The 8,739-nt window shown below is 45.6% G+C and overlaps 1 protein-coding gene across 1 annotated transcript in view; it reads left to right on the plus strand.

The window, feature by feature from the left end:
- The first annotated feature begins 7,642 nt into the window (after positions 1-7,642).
- Positions 7,643-8,739, plus strand: part of LOC129830670 (uncharacterized protein KIAA1522 homolog) — a 100,869-nt gene continuing 99,772 nt past the window's right edge. The window contains exon 1 of the mRNA XM_055893268.1: positions 7,643-7,838. The gene's annotated coding sequence lies outside the window, so the exon portion shown is untranslated. The remainder of the gene's footprint in view (positions 7,839-8,739) is intronic.

Consider the following 8,739-nt stretch of genomic DNA (forward strand, 5'->3'; position numbering starts at 1 on the left):
AGCCCGTCAGCAACCAGCCCCAGGACCAGCCCGTCAGCAACCAGCCCCAGGACCAGCCCGTCAGCATCCAGCCCCAGGACCAGCCCGTCAGCATCCAGCCCCAGGACCAGCCCGTCAGCAACCAGCTCCAGGACCAGCCCTTCAGCAACCAGCCCCAGGACCAGCCCGTCAGCATCCAGCCCCAGGACCAGCCCATCAGCAACCAGCCCCAGGACCAGCCCGTCAGCAACCAGCCCCAGGACCAGCCCGTCAGCAACCAGACCCAGGACCAGCCCTTCAGCAACCAGCCCCAGGACCAGCCCTTCAGCAACCAGCCCCAGGACCAGCCCTTCAGCAACCAGCCCCAGGACCAGCCCTTCAGCAACCAGCTCCAGGACCAGCCCTTCAGCATCCAGCCCCAGGACCAGCCCGTCAGCAACCAGCTCATCAGCAACCTACAGGAGGAGAAATATGGATGTCAAAATGTTTTGAAATTTAATGATCTTTTTAACATGGAATGAGCCACTCCGCATGGCTGCCAATGTGATAAGGATGCAACCAGGGCCGATGCGGATGGCGGATACTCATGTGCAGGACGTAAAGTATTTTTATGAAACATTCCAGACAGCATCCCAGACAGCATCCCAGACAGCATCCCAGACAGCATCCCAGACAGCATCCTGAAAATAATTCTGGATTGAACTAATTTGGAGGGAAGGCGTGTTTTTGGAAAGAGATGGAAGGAGATGGACCAAACTCACTTACATGCATACTGTGGGGTTCTTATCCTTGTTTGTGTTTTCAGATTCAATGGGGAATCCACAGAATCCTTGTGTGATGCAGAAACTGGTAGAGAACTTTTCAGTGCAAAAATGTCTTCCACATTATTTCCAGGATTATTCGCTTCGATAACCGAGACACCAGACCAGCTCGACGGCAGAGAGACAAGCTAGCTGCTATCAGGTCAGTGCAGAGAGACAAGCTAGCTGCTATCAGGTCAGTGTAGAGAGACAAGCTAACTGCAATCAGGTCAGTGTAGAGAGACAAGCTAGCTGCTATCAGGTCAGTGCAGAGAGACAAGCTAGCTGCTATCAGGTCAGTGTAGAGAGACAAGCTAGCTGCTATCAGGTCAGTGTAGAGAGACAAGCTAGCTGCTATCAGGTCAGTGTAGAGAGACAAGCTAGCTGCTATCAGGTCAGTGCAGAGAGACAAGCTAGCTGCTATCAGGTCAGTGCAGAGAGACAAGCTAGCTGCTATCAGGTCAGTGTAGAGAGACAAGCTAGCTGCTATCAGGTCAGTGTAGAGAGACAAGCTAGCTGCTATCAGGTCAGTGTAGAGAGACAAGCTAGCTGCAATCAGGTCAGTACAGAGAGACAAGCTAGCTGCTATCAGGTCAGTGTAGAGAGACAAGCTAGCTGCTATCAGGTCAGTGCAGAGAGACAAGCTAGCTGCTATCAGGTCAGTACAGAGAGACAAGCTAGCTGCTATCAGGTCAGTGCAGAGAGACAAGCTAGCTGTAATCAGGTCAGTGTAGAGAGACAAGCTAGCTGCTATCAGGTCAGTACAGAGAGACAAGCTAGCTGCTATCAGGTCAGTGCAGAGAGACAAGCTAGCTGCTATCAGGTCAGTGCAGAGAGACAAGCTAGCTGCTATCAGGTCAGTGTGGGACAAGTGGGTGGACTGCCTTACCCTGTTTTACAACCCTGGACCCAATGTTACTGTTGATAAGCAGCTTATGCCATTTAGTGGCCTCTGACCCTTCAGGCAGTACATTCCGTCTAATATGGAATCAAGATTGGGCTGCCTGTGATACTGCTTCATCAAATGCATGGAACTTGCAAGTGTATATGGGGAAGCCAGATGGAGGAGTCCCTGAGAAGAACCAAGGGATGCAGGTTGTCCTGGACGTGACACAGGGACTCCGTGGCCACAACATCACATGCAATAGTTTTTTTACTTTGAACAAGCTGGGACAGGAGTTCCTCAAGAGGAAGCTGACGGTGTTAGAAACAGTACGAAAATACAAGCCAGGGCTCCCACCTCAGCTGTTGAATACACGGAACAGGCCGATCAATTCCTCTAAGTTTGTGTTCACGGCCGACACGTCCCTAGTGTCCTACATGTCAAAGAAAGGCAAAAATGTGGTACTGATGAGTACGCTGCTCAGGGATGGGGGAATCTGTGATGGGGAACATAAAAAACAGAAATCAGAATGGATTACAATGCCACAAAAGAAGGGGTTGACTATTTAGACAAGCTGGTGACTGGCTACAGCTGCAAAAGAAGAACCCTACGCTGGCATCTTGTGATATTCTTCAACATCTTGGACATCTCAGCATACAACGCGTTTGTCATCTGGATGGCGTTGAACCCAGATTGGAACAGAGGGAAGCTCCAGAGGAGACGGCTCTTTCTCGAGGAGCTGGGCAAGGCATTTGTAAGACCTCATTTCCAGAGGAGGCAACATATCCCAAGGAACACAGCTTCTGCAGCCATGAGGAGGATGCTGGTGCCCCATCCGCCCGACCCACAGAAACAACAACTAGAATACTGGAAGTAAGTGTGAGTGATGTTGTTGTGTTTCTGTGTGTCTGACTCTCCTACCTTGGCCTGATGTAACTATATATCTGAGCGAGTGAGATGTTAGTAAAAGGAACTAAGTGTTTTCATCAATCTAGATTGCAGCCGGTGGCAACAAGAAGAAGCGTTGCGATGTGTGTGGACCCAAGAAGGACAGGAAGACACAGTACACACGCATCAAGTGCATGAAATATATTTGCAACACACACACACAGTAAAACTCTGTCCCTCATGTGGTGTGTAGACCGGGCTTAATTTGTGTTCAATGGGGCTCATTTATCATTTCCTTAAAATACTGTATGTAACATTTGTCCTTCCAATTTGTACAGTTCAAAGCAATAAACATCAATAGTCATGAAAACCTTGTTCATTTATATTTGTTCAAGATAAAGATGATTTATTCCACCCGTGTCTTGAATATGATTGATTTTGTTAACAAAAATCACAATTTATTAAGAAAATGTGAATAGCGCCTTTATTGATAAATGTGATCTATCAGAGGTATATGGCAAAAATTAACCATATGCAGTCTATATTGCTTGTAATTGATATAAGTCAACATCTAAGTATAAATATTTTGATGTAAATTGTTATGATTGTGTTGTTTTAAAAACCCTATAATGTTGTGGGTCCATCAGACTGGCGAACATCGGGTGAATAACAAAACAATTTACATCACACAAGGACTAATCATGCAATGTGCTTTTGCAACACTAGCTAGCAAGCTAGCTAATCCATAGACCAGGCTACAATAGGAGCTAGCCACATTTCACTGTCATACAGAATACAACTCAATCTACTGAGAAACAATCGCTAGCTAACACTGCTAGCGGCACTGGCTCTGTTGTGCACTGACTGCAGTGTGCTAGCTTGCTAGCGTCAAAAAAACTCACCAGTTTAACACACGTAATCCATTCCAGCACACCCCTTCTCCTGTCTTCTTGAGACTTTCATCCACATGTGTGCTGATCAACAACATGCCAAACTAACAACTCTGCCACCCGTTGGATATTTTACAACTCTGCCGTGCACACCTGTGTGAAGCAAGCCACAATAACGATTAGTCACAATAGTGGAATTTGCTAAATAATAAAGAAATTAATAAATAAAAGTTCCCCATTGAAAGGGATTCAAACTGATACAAATAGTGGAATCCTCCCATATTTGGACTAGATAATTCTAAACAAGGTCAGATGTTGAACAATATATCGGCCATATACCACACCCCCTCAGGCCTTATTGCAATAATTATATTGTTCTATAATAATGTAGCATAATCACATTCCGGTGTACAAACCATGGAAATTAAAAACATAAACATTTGTTTTTAAGTTAAAATAGAAATTGGTCTGAGGCCGAAAAAGCAGGGAAATTCACAAGCACCACAATGCCTATTCCACCCATTTCTCTACCAAGGCTTTCCAGCACACAGCTTTGATCTACCACAGTATAACAGTATGTTAGTATTGTACTTCAAACTATGTGTAGGCAGGTTTCTTAGGATTCAAACCTCTTCAAACAGCCTAATTTATACTCTTCCCTTTACTTTCCATTGTAAGAGCATGGGCTCTCCAAAAGAAAAAGAAATTACGGTTGGTTTTTCTTTGGATTTTCTCCTACCATATCTATTGTGTTATATTCTCCTACATTATTTACAACATTTCTACAAACTTCAAAGTGTTTTCTTTCCAACGGTACCAATTATATGCATATCCTGGCTTCAGGGCCTGAGCCACAGGCAGTTTACATCCAGCCATAACAAGTTAAATCATTACACAAAGGCGAGTTTCCATTGGGCTTTTAATTTGAATAACAAATAAGTTTATTTAAACTTTACTATCGCGAATTCTTGAATCAGGCTTCAGGCCGCATACGGGTCGGCCTTTGCCCAGGCCTGTTCTAGTAAATTTCCTTTCTTTTTCCGGGCTTCAGATCATGCCTATTTTCACTTACAATGTCGTTTTTTTTTTGTTGTTTTTTTGTCGAAAGGACTTTTCTCCAAGTCACAGGTATCTTGGTTTAATGTATGTTTAGGTTAATGGCAGGGTCGCTTTTCAACAATAGCCTTAAGGCTGAAGGATTAACAGGTGTACGGTGCACATTTTAGGACATCCGGAGGGGTGAGCCGTGAGGCTGAGTTGTGATGATTAACTCAAACTAGGGGTGAGGTTTATGGATTGAGGCTGAGGGTGTCCTAAAATGTACACTAGAGGTTTGCTACACCCAGTCAGTTTCCAATCTGATGTTCAGAAATGATTTCTCTAAAGCTCTGTCCTGTCTCCATAGCAACCCGGGAATGGAATGTTTGGGGCCAGCGGTTGGCAGGAGAATAAGAATACCTGGGTTCTATTCACCTGAGTGTTCTCGGAGAATTCTCTGACTGCTCTCACTGTTCATAGCTGATCTAACCACTCACACAGCAGACTGGTCACTAGAAACAGATGGCGATTTCGGACGTTTGAAAAAGTCCATAAAAATGTCGATATACGCCTTCCTAGCTCAAAAAATTAAATAAAAAATGATTGCCCAGCATTGGGAGAAAAACTCTTGATGCTGAGACCACTGAGCTACCACAGGTCACAGTTCACTAGCAAGCCATGAGAATACTGGATAATAGTTGATGGAAACAGTGCGTCATTTATTAATGATTTTGTTTTAAGCCTTTCCCAAACCATAGCCCTAACCTCAACCACTTGGGAATTAATACCTAGACTGTTAACCCTTTGAGTTGTTTCTGTTTTACCCCTGTTACCACACAGAATTAACCCTGTAACCATGTGGAATTAACGCATCAAAAATAGACGTTCGTCCATAATACGTCGAATTTCGAATGGAAACTATGAGATCTTGTTGCACACAGAGAAGGTCAAGGAGGACGTTTTAGAAAGTGAAAAAGCTATGCGTTGTCAATATATAGATATTTTTTTTTAAATAAATCAGATAAGCTTATTTTATAATCTGGAAGACGTCACTGTGTTTACATGTGTGGATATAGCATATTGATACTGTTGATGAAGTATATTATCATGTATGGGACTTGCCATAGGTCTTTAACCATGTCAAATAACATGACTCAATGACGAACTGTCAAAAGTAGTGCTCTATATAGGGAATAGGGGGTCCGTTTTAAGAGCCAGACATACATTTAAACAATCCTTTACATATGCTTTCAAATCCTTAAAATATTTATTTTCTGTGATCTGGTATTTCCTGTTTTATGTTTTGTTAATAAACCACATATCTACAGTATGTTGGTTCTCTCTTTACTTCTGACGCTGCATTTGCATAAGACATGGTTAAAACCAGGGAGTGGTTGTTCCAAGGATTCTAACCTTTATGATCCAGAATGTAATTATTAGAATCCCGCTGGACCGGTAATTAGGTGGCCTGTCACTGAGCTAAATGAGGAACCTGCCTGAGCCTGGACTCCTGACAGCGAATGGCAGGGACCCGTCATAGAGATGACGGAGCAGTCTGCTGAGACTGCACCGTTAGGCCTACATGTCACTCTTACTTCTTAGGTAACACCTTAGGGCTTTTCAATGTGATACAGATGAAATCATTATTTTACTGACGATGTTAGAGTATAAGACGTAATATCCATGTTATAGAATATCAGTCGTTCAAATCCCTGAAGTAGCTAGATTGTAATGTCCATTTGAATGCTGACTATTCTCCACTACCTGGATCCATCCTCTCCCTAACCATTCTCCTCCTGTCCTCCCATTCACCTCTCCTAACTCTAACCCTCCTGTCCTCTCCTAACTCTAACCCTCCTGTCCTCTCCTAACTCTAACCCTCCTGTCCTCTCCTAACTCTAACCCTCCTGTCCTCTCCTAACTCTAACCCTCCTGTCCTCTCCTAACTCTAACCCTCCTGTCCTCTCCTAACTCTAACCCTCCTGTCCTCTCCTAACTCTAACCCTCCTGTCCTCTCCTAACTCTAACCCTCCTGTCCTCACGTTCACCTCTCCTAACTCTAACCCTCCTGTCCTCTCCTAACTCTAACCCTCCTGTCCTCTCCTAACTCTAACCCTCCTGTCCTCTCCTAACTCTAACCCTCCTGTCCTCACGTTCACCTCTCCTAACTCTAACCCTCCTGTCCTCTCCTAACTCTAACCCTCCTGTCCTCTCCTAACTCTAACCCTCCTGTCCTCTCCTAACTCTAACCCCCATGTCCTCTCCTAACTCTAACCCTCCTGTCCTCTCCTAACTCTAACCCTCCTGTCCTCTCCTAACTCTAACCCTCCTGTCCTCTCCTAACTCTAACCCCCATGTCCTCTCCTAACTCTAACCCTCCTGTCCTCTCCTAACTCTAACCCTCCTGTCCTCTCCTAACTCTAACCCTCCTGTCCTCTCCTAACTCTAACCCTCCTGTCCTCTCCTAACTCTAACCCTCCTGTCCTCTCCTAACTCTAACCCTCCTGTCCTCTCCTAACTCTAACCCTCCTGTCCTCTCCTAACTCTAACCCTCCTGTCCTCTCCTAACTCTAACCCTCCTGTCCTTCCCTTAACCTCTCCTAACTCTAACCCTCATGTCCTCTCCTAACTCTAACCTTCCTGTCCTCCCCTTCACCACTCCTAACTCTAACCCTCCTGTCCTCTCCTTCATCTCTCCTAACTCTAACCCTCCTGTCCTCTCCTTCATCTCTCCTAACTCTAACCCTCCTGTCCTCCCCTTCCCCTCTCCTAACTCTAACCCTCCTGTCCTCCCCTTCACCTCTCCTAACTCTAACCCTCCTGTCCTCTCCTTCACCTCTCCTAACTCTAACCCTCCTGTCCTCTCCTAACTCTAACCCTCCTGTCCTCTCCTAACTCTAACCCCCCTGTCCTACCCTTCACCTCTCCAGCCTATTCTCTCCTCCCCATCCCCGTCTTCTCCCTAACTTGTAAATGTATGTAGGCCAATAGAGCTAGCACTCCACCAATGCTAATCCTATGGGAAGAGAGGCTAACAGAGCTAGCTCTGAGGCAAATGCTAGTACTGTGGGTTTGTAATGGGAGCAGAGGCTAACAGAGCTAGCTCTGAGGCTAATGCTAACAGCACTGTGTGAAGTGGGAGGAGAGGCTAGCCCACAGAGGGAGGGACAGACAGCCAGCACAGTGCATGGATCTTCAGTCACTCTCACAGTGCTAAAAACACAGAATACTGCAGCCTGTACTCAGAGAGAAAGACACAGAGAGAGACTGAGAGAGAGAGAGAGAGAGAGAGAGAGAGAGAGAGAGAGAGAGAGAGAGAGGGGCACCGAAGGGGAGAGAAGAAGATGCATGGTTCGCAATGTGAGTAAGAGAGAGTTTGTATATTTTAAATGGAGAGTAAGGAAAACTGTTTGTGATCATGGGTGTGTGAGAGACAGTTGAGCACTGGTGTGTGTCTGTGGCTGTATCTGTGTCTGTGTGTGAGGCTTTGAGCGTACATCTGTGTGTGTGTGTGTGTGTGTGTGTGTGTGTGTGTGTGTGTGTGTGTGTGTGTGTGTGTGTGTGTGTGTGTGTGTGTGTGTGTGTGTGTGTGTGTGTGTTTTAAACGCTCTGTCAGCTATCTGGGATTTCTCTATTGACTGAGTAGTGCTGTGTTACACTGGAGTGCAGTTACTTGGATGGGAATAGACAGAAAGACAGAAAGACAGGCAGAGAGCAGTACCAGTAGCACCTCCTCATGGGACAAAAACATTGGACAGGAGAAAATAAGTAAATAACAGGACTGAGGCTAGAGATATCTTTCGAAATACTCTATATGTTACGTTGGAGTACACTTCACATGGATTGAATGTGTGTGTGTGTGTGTGTGTGTGTGTGTGTGTGCGTGTGTGTGTGTGTGTGTGTGTGTGTGTGTGTGTGTGTGTGTGTGTGTGTGTGTGTGTGTGTGTGTGTGTGTGTGTGTGTGTGTGTGTGTGTGTGTGTGCCAGCTCTGGCCAGGGATGAAGCAACAGAAGACAGGAAATCCAGACTGCCTGTTAGAATAAACCTGCCTCTGTCCTCTGGGTGATGTGTTGTCTCTCTGTGTGGGGAGGGGTGATGTGTTGTCTCTCTGTGTGTAGGGAGGGGTGATGTGTTGTCTCTCTGTGTAGGGAGGGGTGATGTGTTGTCTCTCTGTGTGTAGGGAGGGGTGATGTATTGTCTCTCTGTGTAGGGAGGGGTGATGTGTTGTCTCTCTGTGTAGGGAGGGGTGATGTGTTGTCTC

The sequence above is a fragment of the Salvelinus fontinalis genome, chromosome 32 (genome assembly GCF_029448725.1).
Source record: "Salvelinus fontinalis isolate EN_2023a chromosome 32, ASM2944872v1, whole genome shotgun sequence".
NCBI lineage: Eukaryota > Metazoa > Chordata > Actinopteri > Salmoniformes > Salmonidae > Salvelinus > Salvelinus fontinalis.